Below are 15,403 nucleotides of genomic sequence, written 5' to 3' on the forward strand. Positions count from 1 at the left end.
CAGCTCATGCAATGAAGGGGAAGTAAATGTCTAGGAGAGAGTCCTTCTTCATTGCCCTCTGATCAATTGATTATGTTGTGCTAGTTGGCAGGCAAGGACGACTTACCAGATTTTCATAATCCATCCATTGCCAGAGGACCCTGTTTTCCTTTTCCAGTTTCATGTTTATGATCATTCTGTTTGATAACAAGAATAATAAAATTAGGCCTTTATGTAACAGCGGCTTTTGTGTGTCACTAAAAATAGAAGGGCTAATAATGGGGTGCCATGAACTGTTTGTTTCTATCTTTGAGAAAAATAATTGAAAATGGCTATCCAAAACACTTGTACATGTTCACTAGCTCTCCATATCTGCAAAAGAGGATGAATGTCTGCTTGCCCTTCTGTCTGGAGTACCATAGCACCAAGACCATGAAATGGAAGCTCTTGTAACTTTGCCTGTTTATTAAGTGGACCCTGCGGGTATGCTCCACAGGGTTGCTTTGTTTTTTAAATGCATTACTTGCTCTGAATTAATTTAGGACACAATCCTGTGGGCTTCCCAAGTCATCTGGGAGACCAGAGGTTGGTTGGTTGGTTGGTTGGTTGGTTGGTTGGTTGGTTGGTTGGTTTGGAGTCCAAGCATCAAGTTCCTTCAGCTTCGATGCTCAGAGCACAAAGGCTGAGACCCCCAGAACGCCCCCTGGGAACTGGTGTGAAAAGAACTGGGCCTTGGCAAGAGAAAAGAGGAGTGTTCTGGGAAGCAAGGAGAAGAGGAATGTTGTGTATGGATTGGGCCCACTGCTCCTATAAAAGACCGTTCAAGGGTTCTGGAATCAGATTCTGAGTCAATTGAAAAACAACTGCAAACGTGTGTAGCTAAAATGACAAGGCCAATGCACCCAGGATCAGCCAGGCGGTCCATGAGATTCAGACAGCTTCAAGTTTAGTGGAGAATTCTAGTGAGCGAACTGATATGGAGGAGGGCAAACCTAAATTAAAGGGTTGGGGGACACAGCACCAGGTTGAAAGGGCAGACCAGAAGCCTCAGGTGCTCCAGGTGATTGCCTTTTCAGCAGGAGGGCCCCACCGTGAAGGTGTGGTTTGCTCTTTGAGTTTGGAAGGAAGGTGGGGAGAAGGACAGGCACAGCAGGTGGGGCCAGGGAGGCTGCTGGCACCCTACTTGGCACCCTTCCCTTCCACTTCCCCCAAAACCCTAAATCTAGACGAAAAGCAGCCATCTAGATCGAATGCAGAGTGCCAGGCGCAGTGCCAGTGCAGGCTGGTAAGCTGCTTAATTCAGAAGCGCATACGCTTCGGGGGGAAAGGGCCGCACCCTTAACTGGGTCCATCTGCCTGAAGACTTCAGGGAGAGGCACAATGGCGAGGGGCAGTACCCTAGACCTGCGCACCACTTTGCACCCCACACGGTCTGAAGCCAGAGGCGGCTGGCCATCGGGTGTTACGCCTGTTTCTCCCTCCGCTGTGACGCAGCCGCCCTCCCGCCCCTGGCATGGACAGGCTCTCCCCTCCTGTGCTCTGGGGTGTGCCAAGCAGGGACCAGGACCGGGAGGCCAAAGGATGTCGCTGCCTGTGGATGAGTGGCCACAATGCAACCCAACCTGACCCTTGCACAAGTTTGCTCGACGGCTCTGCTGAAAGGGTTAGTCCAACCAGAGCAAAGCTGGGCCCGTTCATAGGAATGCTATATGGCAACCTCTCCCGCAGTCTGAGGAGAGATGTGAGTTAATGTGCTTTAATCTCAGGTGTCAGATACCATCTGTGCATGATGCTTGAATGTGTTTCTCTAATCACTGCTGGAACAGACTTGAGTGGTTCTTTTCCTGGCATGCATGCCACGGTATATCTGCAATTTCTTCCCCAATATCAGTTTCCCAGACTATTTTTAACACTCCTCTTGTTCTGCTACCATGTCTTGCAACCAGCTATAGATGCAAGGGAGTAACTGTTAGGCCTGAGTTGTGAGTGAATATGCTGAGGCGCTATTCTGTTCAGCATTGGTTTTGAGACGAAGCTTTGACTGGAGTGATATGAAAGTAATGCTTTTTGTGCCTGGCAATTTATCTCGCAATACTTCTGCTGAAAAAGCTTTCTCCTGCAGTATGATGTCTCTGAGAGTCAAAATACATGTTATATTTTGTGTAGCATGGATCCATCCGAGGGTAATCTTTTTTACTCTAGGTTAAATCTGCATGGTCCCCATTCAGACTGGGAGCACCTTCCACCAGGAGGGGAAGATCCAATCTTCTGCCACTGCTGCTGATCCCACCGCAAAGCCTCTCTTGCAGGACAAAATGGGTTTCCTTGAGATCAATTGAGACTTTTTCCCTCTCTACAGCAGAAGAAAATTAAATTATGCTTCCTGCTAATTGCTGCAGAAAGCAAAACCGGTTGAGTCACTTGAATTTCAGAAGGCATTTTCCTAGGCCTGCACTCTGACCCATTGCTCTTCATCAGAGCTACAAAGTAGGCAGACACACCTGCAGCAACTGTTATCTACACGTTTGCATGTTATGGAAACCCGCCCTGTGAATATGCTAAGCAGGGTTCTCTCCACAGAGCACACACAGCAGAAAAGTAAGCTTCAGGTTGTCCCCAGACACCTTCCCCTCAGCCCTCCTGTTGACTTTCCAGGGGAGTTCATGGCAGGACCAAGTTGTTCCTCCCCGCTCTGCCGTAATCATAAGCCCTTCTGCATTTGCTGTGGCGGTTTTCTCCTTCCCTTGTTTCTAGAGACCACTTTTTGTGATCTCTGATTCGACAGCTAGTTGCTCTCCCAAGTTCGGATGCAACAACAACCCATCATGGGTCCAATAACCCCAACAACAAGCCTTGGGTTGATGAGGTGGCGTGCTGCCCTCAAACAGGCCCCTGTGCATGAATTGCTCTGGCTTCACTGTGACATGCGTTGCACAACCCAGTCTGTGACTAGGAAAACAGAGAGAATCGGCATCACTGGCTGCTTCCTGCCAGTTTGGCCACAGTTGATTTCCTTCCTTCCATCTGTTCAATGACACCACCCCGTTTCTGAAGAGGACTTGCAAAACATGGTAGGAAGTGTGAGGAGGTGGACAGCTGAGGCTTAGTGGCAGAACAGATGCTCTGAACCCGGGGCAAGCCGCTGCCAATCAAAGCAAATCGCACTGGGCTGGAAAGACCAGAGGCCTGATGCAGGCAGCTCTGCTGAACCCCCAGCCCCTCCCCATAAATGCACGAAGTGAGATCTTGACTGCAGGCCATGCTTCCTGCCCCCAGCATGGCAGGAATGTCCATGAGCCCCCTTCTCAGTATCACCCGGGGTGTGACCGGTGGAAGCATCCTTGGGATGTCATCGGTGAATAGACTCCTAGCCCCCTCCACGGGCTCTTATGCAGGTCCCTATGTAAGGCAGCTAGAACATTGCAGCCCTGCTGGAGCAGTTCCAAAGCATATCTGTTTTACGGGCCAACCCGATGGAAACCCCCAAATATCCTGCTTGTGTTATTGAGTGGCAAGATTTTGACGCTGGAGGCAAGCTGTAGCCATTGGAACAGGCCACCAGGCCAGCCTTCCGGCTCCGCTCCCACTCCAGGGGCTCTCCCATTCTTCAACGATCGACTGTGCTTCAGGGGACCGGTTTTCACAGGGGAGGGTTCAGATACCTCTTCCGTCATACACAGGTATGTCCACCGGTCGCTCCCCAAGTGAAAGTGAGAAAGGGGCTCACGGACATTCCGTGGGGGTTGGAACCCCAAATTTGAAGCCCCCAAATGCTGCAAGATCATCTGCCACACTGCCCTGCTCTCTAGGGACTCTTGATCTCCCAGGATTAGAAGGCTTTTTGCCCCCATTTACGTAATCACCTGCTACCCTTGTGCTGATTTTTTCTGCCTAAGATTTTATTCTGAAATCCAGTCCCTTTCTTCCTCCTGTCCATGAAGACAGGTTCCCGTAAAGGCACACACACCTGCACTCTCTTTGGAACATATGCCAATATGTGCAGGCCTGAATCCTGCACCCTTTTGGCACCAACTTGTCAGGGAGGAGATCTGCTTTCAAGTCGCCACTCCGTCTCAATACCCAGGAGGCAGAGGGTGCAGGCCCATTCTATGAGACCTGCCTCCATCAGCTGCCTCCCTCCGTTTTCACCACTAGCACCCGTTTATGCAGGCTGCAACAGAGGGAGATGAGATGGGAAGCAGGGGGCATTTCACCACCCTGATGAAGGAGCACCTGCTTTTTCCTCTTCCCTCCCTATAACTTTTTCCTTTTGTGGTGCATCATTTTCAGATTGTAAGTTTATAGGCACTCACTCTTGCTTTTTACTGATTGATTAGAAGCTGCTCTTAGAAGTTTTTTGGCTGAAGAGTCAGATAAAAAATAGCTCTAAATAAATAATTGAATATATATCGTTGCAAACTGCTTAGAATTGGGACATGATCATTAACGCGATCAAATAGGCAGGTGAAATATCTAATGAGTGGCAACAGCTCTTCCCAGAAGCAAGCCCTGTTGTGCATGCATGAAAGGCATGGCTCATACTTGCGTGCATTCTTGCAGCTCAGCAGTCAGCCAGATGCAACAATGATTTGGCATTGTCTGTTGTCCCTTCCAGGGAAACACTTGTTGTTTTGGACTTAAACCACACCCTCCATAAGAAGACAAAGGCTGTTGTCAGACTCTTTTGCTCTCCAAAACTGGCACTGTGATTGAAATCCATTGCCTCAGCACAAACCTCCATCACCGAGGAACCCCAAGAGAGCAGCAGGCAAACTGCCCTGGGGATGCTGGTGCCCTCCCGGGATTCTGCTGCTCCTCTTTTTTGGAGGGTTTCAGGATCAGGGAGCCTCTAACTAGGCACAGACATGGCTGCAGAAGCAGAGTGTTATTTTTTCCTTTCAAATATGATCCGTCCCTGCCTTCTAGGAATGCATTTATTCTCAAAGACATGAGAGCCATGGAAGACAAATCCATTGGATTCCTGTAGTCATGATGACATTATGCTTTCAGGGAGCTTAACAGGCAAAACTGCACATGCTCAGAGGATATTTGTGATCAGGTTTGCAAACAGCTCCCACTTGACCTCCTGCCCCCACCTTGCATATCAGAAGCAGCTGCAAAGTGGGAAATGGCTTTGAAGCAGGAGAAGAAATTCTAGTTGTGTGGGTGTGGACTTCACAGCTGATGTAACACACATTGAGGTCTGGAGGGCAGGAGGCAACACCATTAAGGTGCAATCCTACACATGCTTAGAAAGAAAAGGCTCTTCGGTTCCAAAATCGTAGGGCTTTTTCTCTCTCTAAACAAGCTTAAGGTTGTGCGGTAAGGCTAGAATTTGAAAGCAGGCCTGGCAACTTGTTTTGGGCTGCAGCTCTCAACAACCCTCAGTATCAGTTATGCTGGCTAGGGATGATGGAAGTAGTAGTCCTACAGTACCTGGAGTTCAGGGTTGCCAGGACTCTGCTCCTGAATCTTTTCCAACAGGTCAAAGATCTGATCCACAGAGCCCTAAGCTGGTGCCAAAAGAAGGGTGTTTTACTCAGTTTCATTACTATGCAGGGGGCAGTCATTAAGGGGTTTCCAGATGGGAGATCTTTCCCTGCATGCTGCTTAAGCTTCCCATTGGTGTAAGAAGTTCTGGGGCAGGGGGCAAATTAACAGAAGCATTTCTTACTATCTGAGATTATTTGGATGAGCAATTATATGGCCAGAGTTACCGCCTATGAAAATTCATGAAACCCTCATATTTTTTCTAAGTTTGCCTATATAGTTATAAAGTAGCATATGCCGATTTGTCATGTGTGGATAGAACCCCGAGTCATTTAAGTGCCTGTCTGGAGGAGCCACAAACTGCCCACCACCCCAGTCTGAAATTGCCTCACTGCATCCCTGAGAACTGCCGCAGGAGCTTAAACTTTTTTCGTATTTGTAGGAGGCGCTGCCTTTTGCAGAACAGCAAAGGGCGAAGGCTGCGGAGGGCCCGATCCAGCCACAGCGAGGGAGCGCGCAGAGGTCCCGCGCAGCGTTACCCTTCCCGTAACTTTCTGCCGCATCCAAGGCCGGAGCAACCTAGGAGCGCGGCGCGGGCCCGCCTTGGCACCTCCTCGCCCGGCCGGTGCGCCCAGCTGTGACCCCGCCCCGCCCGGGGCTTTGCCAGCCGGCGCCTCGCTCGCCAGGCCGCCTCTCTCCCCTCGGCCGCGCTCCGCGAGCTGAAGCGCCGCTCCGCAGACGCGTCGCCGGACCCAGGTAAGCCCTTCGCTCGCCAGGGTCGGAATCGCGGTGGCGTCCGTTGCGCACGTGCCTCTCCAGCCGTGGGGACAAAGGCCCGCGCATGCAGCCCGGAGCTGGACTCCCGAATAGCGTCGCCAGCTTCTGAAACTTGGCGACTTTTCTAAGAGCGCTTTGCTTTCTTGTTTCTACTTCTCCCGGCCGCCCGCTCCGAAGGGGTTTGCTCGTGTCCTGCCAATGCGGACTGGGACGTCTCCCACCCGGTCCTTTCATTCTTACGCCGCCACTTCACATGGAAATGAAGCAGCAGCTACTCGTTCACTCCTACTCTGATTCTCTTCCTGCATCGTTTAATTTTGACTCTGACCCTCCCGTTCCTTCTTTGACTCTTGGCATTTTTAAAACTTTTCTTCTCTTTCAGAGTGTGGCTGCCCATATTTTCAAACGATCAGGACAAATTGATCAATAGAGATAAAAGTCCGTGGTTAGGAATTTTGAGCAATTTCCCCTTCCGTTTTACCGCTGTGCCATTAAATGTGCACAGTTTCTGCCCATTTACCGCTTTGCTAAGCAGTTTGTTTATTTTTAATGATCCGCCTCATAGGCTGTCCTGAAATTCACATACCTTGAGCAATTCCGCACGCTACTCTCTAAACATGTTTTTAAATGTTTTTTTTCTTTTAAATTGTTATATTGTTATTGTTTATGTATGTGTTTGTGTATTTTTTGTGAGCAGCCCCGAGGCTTTGTTGCGATGGGGGTGGCATAGAAATGTTTTAAATAAATAAATAAATAACCATAATGTACACCTGAGAGGGGCCGGAGGAGGAAAGCTGCATGCTTGAAGCAGTGGACACTGGACCTGACAAGGCTGGCCATTGCGGAGCAGAAGACTCTAGGGTGGGAATTGTTCGGTAGAACCTGAAGCGGCATTCACAAAGAAAAACCCATCACAAGCATCGGAAACCTAGAAGCTGAGGATGAAGTGAAAGATGAGACTGACCTTGGCAAGAGGGGAATATTGGCTTGCTTCGCTAAGTAGAGACGGGCAGGGCAGTCTTGCGGACTTGCTCAAGACCCTAAGAAAGAATTGCCAACATATCCCTGCATTCACAAGGCCTCAAAACAGGTTTCCCCTTTGCAGTGTGATGCCAGTGTGTGTGTTACTTTCAGTGAGAAAGCGACAAAATGGAAGAAGAAATTGACATGGACTTTGACAGGAAGGAGATGCGGCTAACCCAGGGGTCTCAACCTCATGGCCCACGGGCCCGGCGGGGCCCGGGCCGGCCGCGGGATGAGCAGCCCACCACCACTGCGGGGGTGGAATACTTGATGCGGCCCAGCCTCACCCAGACTCTCCTTCCAGCGGCACCCAGGTGAGTTGAGTTTGAGACCCCTGGGCTAACTGGACTCCATGCAGGCAGGCAGTATTGTGGTCATGTGCACTTGGGCCTGAATCTAAACCTGAAATTAAAAGTCTCGGAACACATTCCCATATCCTTAAGGGCTTGAAAACTGACATCTGTGTGGTTGAGGGACTTTTCCTCACAAACCAGCAACCCTTTATTACAGACAGGGTGCTAATGCGGGGAATGAGGAAACAAGGAATTCTGCCAGGAGGTCCATGTAGCCTGGAGGACTGGGAAGAACTGAGGAAGAAACAAACCACCCAAAGCCACCAAACAGAGACTCATCTGCCTGGAGTAACAGTAACCGTGGTCCATTGTCAGGCTTAGCATGCCATGTGAACTTGCCCTTTAGGTTTTAAACTTGGTCTGGGCAGCTCTTCAGAGGACTTGTTCAAATACAGGACTGTCATCTCCAAATAGAAAACTGCCCTCTGTAAAGCAGGAGGCTTGTTCAACTTAGTTGTGGGGTGCTTCACACATGTTGAGATGCCTGCTTCAAGCCACCTCTGTATAGCAACATCTAAATCCCTCATGTAGATCAGCCCGTTCTGACCCTGCATTCATGCCACCAACAGTCAAGCTGGGTTCTGTTCTGTGAGCTTTGAGCAAGTTTTCCTTGCTACTCCATTTAAATAGCAAGTCTGCTCTGAGGTCTCTGCGTTGCTTGGAGCTGTTTTCGCGTGGTCCCTTTCTATACCAGTCTGGTAATATTAGAATGGCTCCAGTCCTGCAATTAGAACTGGACTGTGGAGCCAAAGTCCAGAGCCCCTCAGGTCAGCACCCCCTATCAGTGAGGGGCTGCACCCACAGAGAAGGAGTGAAAGACAACACTGCACATGCTCAGAGCATTTTCTTAAAAAAAACAAAAAACTTGGCTGATAAACAGTGTTATCCTAACATATTAGAATGCAGAAGCACTTGTACAGCATGGCTGGTAGATTCAGGATGAAGGCAACTGAGAGATACATATGAAGAAGCCACTGCATAAGGCCATTGAGTCCGGAAGTATTTTAAGAATACTTAGAAAGAAGTCAGCTTCCAGTATTTCCTTTCTGGTGCAATGATTGCAATTATACAAAAACTAGGGGTTATGATTCAATTTCAGATCGAGGAATAGGAGCCTACACCTTGGAATCCTGTTCATCTATATCTTTGCTTGTTGTCTAGACTCTGAATAGGAGAGCATCCAATAAGTGTGGCTGCTCTTCATGCAATTAAGAATCCTGGAAAATTGGGAATGTTTTTTTTAACAAGCACGACTGCAAGTGATCCATCAAGCCTGAACCTCAAGACAGGAATTGCACACTTCACTGGATGAAGCCAGGATTCTTCACCATTGTCTGTGCTGGCTGGGACTGATGGGAGGTGAAGTCCAAAACATCTGAAGGGGACCTTAGACTCATAGAATTGTGGAATGGTGGTTGAGTCCAGCCCCCTGCTGTTGCAGGATATGCATTTATACCATCCCACTCAGATGACTGCCAGTTTCTTCCATGCTATGGAAGGCTGTATTACACAGTACTAGGTCCTGCTGGGAGAAAGAAACAAATAATCCTTGATCCTGTATTTTTGGTTATAGGTGCCCACATTCTCGTAATGTAAACAGGTGCTTATATTCTCCAGAACAATTTTAAATTGGTATATCCCTAGAAGAGTTAGTGCAGTTAAGTCTAGAATTGCTTCCCACATTCTGTTTTAAAAGCAGACTTCATAATTCCACAATCTCTCCTTCCATCCTGCCTCTGTCTAACACACAATACGTTTTAATGGAATTATTGGACATGTGAGAATGCAACATTCCAGCAGAAGAGAAAATTACTGCAACTGTAATTTGGCCGTCCATTTCACTGTACCAAAAGGGTGCTGGCTGCCTTAATCAATTGTAAATAGGTGTTCCCATATCTGAGCAAACAATGTCACAAATATAGTGTCTGTTCCTTGGATAAACAGTTGGGCTAGACAAGTTTGATTTTCTCAACCAGGAAATTCTCATGACTGAACCATACTGGAAAACATGGCACTTGATTAAGGATGAATGATACTATTCATATTATGGCAGCACAAGCAAGAGTGTTATTTTAGGTGCTCTGGTATCCAACAGTATACATACCAGCCTTCCCAAGCAAGGGCCTTCCAGAAGTTTTGGGTTGTATCTATCATAATCTCAGTCCATTGACCATACTAGTTGGGGTGGATGAGAGCTGTAGTCCAAAACCTCTGGAAAATACCTTGTTATGGAAGATAGATATATACAGACAGCCCTTGCCAATCTGATACATGGTCTGGGACACCCTTCCCCAGCCTGGTTCCCTCCAGATGTTTTGGACTTCAGGTCCCAGCATTCCTGGCCATTGGCTATGCTAGCTAGGGCTGGTGTGATTTGAAGCCCAGAACCAGGAGAGGACCAGGTTAGGAACACAAGTCTAGATGAATGCCAGACATCTCCAATCAAGTGCCCATCAGGTATTTTGGACTACAACTCACATAATCCCTGTGCTTTGGACTGCTGGATGTGCATAATGGGAGTTTCAGTCCAAAACATATGGAGAGACATGTAACCTGCTCTTTCAATTCTGGTTGGCAAAGACTTGGCTTCCGTTTTGTTTTTTGCTTTGACTTTTCAGGATGTAGAAGCAGTTGGGAAGCATGGACTGACTGTGGGGTTGTGGGGTGAGAAGCATTAGCTGTGCCATTCAGAGCAAAAATAATGTACATGGTCATCTAAAGAAGGTCTTTGAAAACCATTTGGAGGTCTAGAAGTTTCCAGCTATGCTCTGATAAAGAATGCAAAGGAAATGCAAGCACGCTTGCTTCTCTGTAGTCTAAAATAGGCTGCAGTGACTGGAAGGAAAAGGTGCTGGAAGGTAGAGGATGGCGAAGCCTTCATTACATTGGCTCACAGGCTGGTGTTTTCACTTTTTAAAGATGCACCAGTCATGTGTGGGCAGTCTGTCTTCACCACTAACCTGCAGCTCTGCTCCAGCCAGGCTTACTTGCAATTTAACTGTTGATATTGCTCAAACTTCAAACCAAATAAATGAGTGAAAAGTGGCCTTCAGAGAGTCCATGGTTAGATTATTAGCAGATAAGGCCGAGTTTTTGCAGTTGCAAACACAGGGATAGGGATTTTGCAGTGGGATCTTCTTGCTCTTAATACTGGAGGTAAAAGTCAGGAGACCCCTCCTGTTAAAAGCAGAGCTGCCATGTTGGTTCCAGAATCTGGAAGTGAAGGATGATGTATTTCAGCTCACTGCAGCCCCTAACTGGTTTCTGCTTATATGTCACTTATATGAACGTGCTTTCCTCGGTTCACATAATGTGAGGCTTCTTTTGCACCATCAGCTGCCATAATTAATATGCATTAATGTGACTGTGCATTTGTGCAAACCCTCTGGGAAAAAATGGCATGCGAAGCCATGTGACTCACACTGTGGAATCTGCAGGTCCGAGTCATAGAAATCCAACCCTTTTGAATCCATTGCAGATTTCCTCAGCATCCTTAACACCACCTTCCAGAATGCAAGACAAATTTTAGGATTGTGGTCCTGCTGAATTTATGAAGTTGACTTCCAAGTGATCATGAATAGGACTGGGTCTCAGTCATCTTTGCCTAAACTTCTAGGGCCATTCTTTCTATATTTAGTCAGAGGTTAGTTCAATTTGTTCAGCAAGCTCCCATTTTCAAGCACTGGATTGTAGCTTCAGGCTGGGCAAAAGCTGCAGCAAGGTCTGCAAGACTGCAGATTGGGCCGGCAGTGCCCTCTTACTTTGGGTTGGTTGAATAAATGGGAGTAAACAAAGATCTAGGCGTTGGCTCCAACTCTTGTGTGAGCAGAGCTCTGCTCATGTGACACAACTTACTCATTCTGTCCTCCCCCTTTGAACCTCCCATGCCTGTCCCAGATCTGCCCTGACATCTCCCACGCTCCTCTGGAGCTGATTTGCGGCGCATGAAGGAGGTCTCTGCAGGGGGCATTTAGAAATCTGTCCTGCCAGGCATTCTCTTCCACTGGTGGAACAAACAGTGCCCTAGGGTTGGAAAGGGAAGTATGAAGAGACTTGTTGGAAAAGTTTGAAGAGGCATCCATCCCACAATCAAGCAAGGGAAGGTCTGCAATGCAAAGCCTGGTTTATTTACTTGAATTGTCCGGGAATAGATGGCTCATTTCTGTGATGCACCACTGCCTTCTTGGGGACTGAATGTGCAGCTTGCTTGACTGGGGCAGAGGTGTTGCCTTTTCATGTCTCCATATAGCCATCAAATACTTGCACCATTGAGACAAACAGAGGCACAGCCAAGCTACCTCTGAGCATAGACTGGCATGGCTTCACATCGCTTGGTTTTGTTAGAACAATCCCAGTTGCCAGCAGTGAGCCTCTTCCATGACTTTTCTGTAGCTGTTACAACTTTGCACCGTACGTATTTCAGTGGTCAGCCATTTGGTAGCGATAAACCACTGACTTTCACAATGCATTCACATGATGGGGTAAGCAGTTAGAAATAAACGGTTTGCTTAGATGTCAAATGGTATCTTCCCATGAACAGAAACATACAATGTGGAAAAGTCCCTGCAGACCTCACTGGTTTGGCTTTAGTGACATGGTGCTTGGTGGTCCATTCATTAATTCCCATGAAATATTCAGAATGCAGAATATTTTAAGGTTCTGTTCCTCCATGGAAAGAACAGTGTTTTAGAAAACATGCTTTGAAAATCTCAAGAAGCCTACTGGCTGCACCTATAAAACTGGCATTTGTTTTCTTATAAAAGAAATACTGCAGCCAGGCCTGTGATGAATACTTTACTGTTCATCCAAATCCATTAAGAATGTTGATCTAGACTGGGAAGTGCAGACCAAGTTGTTAAATCCTTTATTGATCATGCCTGTATTCTACGCTTGAACATATGGCTGTGTCTGGTGCTTGTTTGGAAATATCTGTCCCCTTTCCAGCACTTCCTGCATCCTGAAGCAGGTGGGATAGATTGCCCAGATGGGCAGTGGACCTAAGCGGATATTACATGGTTGCTTCCTAACTTATTTCCAGGTGATATGGAAATAAGCACCTAACCATCTCCCTTTGCATCCATGGCGGTGCTCTCCTCCGCCTCCCCACCTTACTGACTAGAGGTATCATCAAGGCATGTGCCTCCAAAACCTCCCTTTTGAATGCCATCCACCCCTCCTCAACTCGCTTACCTTCCAGTAACCTTTCCCAGGAGACTTTCACCTGTCTGGCCTTCAGTTGGCCAAAGTTGGCCCTCTTGAGGGCCCAGCTTCTAGTGCTCGACCTGCTGCACGTCCCCAGTCCCCTAATCTCAAAGCAAAGGATTGAGTGATCACTCGCATCCAGAGCTCCCCTAATCTGTACTTCATCTATCAGCTCCTCCCTATTGGTCAAGACCAAGTCAAGGATGTTTCCCCCCCTCGTTGCCTCTCGGACCCTCTGTGTGAAAAACCCTCCCTCTATAGCTTCTAGGAAGCAACGTGACCTGGCTGTCACCTCGAGTGAGTCTCCCAACTAATATCCGGGAGATTGAAATCTCCCATAATTACTGTATCTCTCCCCCGAGATATCCTTGTTGAGGCCCCATCAATGAGGGTGTACAAAGATAGGCTGGACATGCACATGGTGGTCATGTCGTGAGCGGAGCCGGCTGGTGCCAGAGGTCAGACTAGATGGCCCAGGAGACCCCTTCTGACTCGCTCTGTTTCTGTGTTTCTATGATATCAGAAATAATAGCATGATGATGGCCATTGTGTGTGCAGGATTTTATGCATGTAGTTTTTGGATCCTCCATTCAAACCTCTCTGTAACCTTCACAGCTGAGCCTGAGTATCTACCATCCCTGATGAAATAGAAAGAGTATAAACTGGGTGGATCAAAGAATCCAGACACCTTGTATTTAAAGCCTACTTCAGAAACTTCACCTACCTCATTACAATTTCTCAGTTGATTCACGGTAATGAGTACTGTGTTGGCAATTTGATGTTTATTGTGCCACTTGCCTGACAAAGGATGGATAAGTGGCAGGAGAAAGATGTGAGTGTATATACACAACAACATATAATGGATTGCCCTTGGAAGATGGTTTACTTAGGTTTCTAAATTCTTACAACCCTGTATTTTTAAAAAATGACAGAAAAGTGGAAAAAACCGATCTGTATTCCTCGGAGATAGCTGGCTGGCAATGATGCAAGCTGAAATGCGAAACGCCTGGAAGGCACCAAGTTGGGGAAGGCTGGCCTAGGGTTACAGTGTGAGATGATAGGCCCTGCTTACAGTGTTAGGAAGTTTGCAGTCTATTAAATATATACAGCAAAGGCAAAAGGAAACAGCACAAGAATATACATCTATTTCAGGTACATGTACTTGAGATTAATTATAATAGGGTATGCAGCCTTAAGCATCAAATTGGAAGAGGAGGTTTGGTGGTGTTAAGACGTGATCTCTGCATCCCATCCTCCCCAGAGCCCTGCGTTCCTTTGTTTCTCTTACAACCCAGCTAAGAACCAGGAACCCACATTTCATGTTCTAGGGTGGAGCGCCTCCTTCCCTATGTGCCTCCCACCCCTTGAGATCTGAGGCGGAGGTCCTTCTTCAGGAGCCCTCCTTGAATGAGAGGAGGGCCTTCTCTGCAGTGGCGCCCCGATGTGGAATACACTTTCCAGAGAGGTTCTCCTGGCACCAATACTTCTTTCTTTCTTTTTGGTGCCAGGTGAAAACCTTTTTATCCTCCCATTATTTTAATGTTTAATTGGTTTTAATGTGTTTTATACTGCATGTTGTGTTATTTTAATTTCTATTTTACTTATTGTTTGTTGTAAACATCCTGAGGCGCTAGTATAGGGATGGTTTATAAAAGCTTTAAACTAACTAACTAACTAACTGCTACAGTCATGCCATAACACAATTAGGTTGTGTGACCCTCAGTCTGGCTGCTGCTGGCCCTTAGAAGGAGGGCATTAATACATAGAAACATAGAAACAGAGCAAGTCAGAAGGGGTCTCCTGGGCCATCTAGTCTGACCCCCAGCTCCAGCCAGCTGCACTCATGACATGCCTACCATGTGTGTGTCCAGCCCACCCATGTACTAAAGTCTTCAAAGAAGGATCTTCTCTGAAAACCACTGGTGGGAGAAACCTATCATGCATTTACAAAGTGAGGACCCCTTTTCTGTGATTGCACGGTGACTTTGAAAAGTCCTGCCAAGGTAAATAGCTAGGTGCTGACCCTGCTTTCTTCTTAGTGCCCAATCAGGATGTTCCTCTGCACTCAGGCATTTTAAATTTCAATTTTAAAAATGAATGGGCTTTCTCTGTTTGCCGATTGAATAGTTCTGTTACCTCTTGTTCTGTGATATTATTGTTATTCTATTGCCTTGTTAGAATACTATGTTCACCACTCTGGGATGCCTTGCAGATGAAGGGTGGATTATACATTTTAGCAATAAAGGAAAGAGCTGAACTCTGTGAATGGTGGAACTCTGTGCAATAAATTCTTGTACATATTCTGGCGCGAATGGAGTCACTACAGCAGGGCCATTTCCAGCAGCCATCTGGTTGTGGCTCATCCCATTCCAGCCGTTCCTCAAGAATGATCATGCTTAGATTTCACCCGGGTTCAGCTCCACCGACAGCTTCACACCTGTGTGCCGTGCCTCTGTGATATGCCATTTGGGTGGTGCTTCTGTGTGCGTGCCGGCTTGTGTGTTCTGCAATGCACAGAATGCCTTGAGCTCGAAAGAGGACAACATGTCCTGTAGGTGGCAGGCAAGTACAAGGACTGA

At 47.4% G+C, this 15,403-nt stretch overlaps 1 protein-coding gene across 1 annotated transcript in view; it reads left to right on the forward strand.

The window, feature by feature from the left end:
• The first annotated feature begins 6,165 nt into the window (after nucleotides 1–6,165).
• The window catches only part of PLD1 (phospholipase D1), a 142,532-nt gene continuing 133,294 nt past the window's right edge, over nucleotides 6,166–15,403 (forward strand). Inside the window, exon 1 of the mRNA XM_044434463.1 lies at nucleotides 6,166–6,225. The gene's annotated coding sequence lies outside the window, so the exon portion shown is untranslated. The remainder of the gene's footprint in view (nucleotides 6,226–15,403) is intronic.

The sequence above is a fragment of the Varanus komodoensis genome, unplaced genomic scaffold, assembly GCF_004798865.1.
Source record: "Varanus komodoensis strain SLA01 unplaced genomic scaffold, ASM479886v1 scaffold28, whole genome shotgun sequence".
Taxonomy (NCBI): Eukaryota; Metazoa; Chordata; class Lepidosauria; order Squamata; family Varanidae; genus Varanus; species Varanus komodoensis.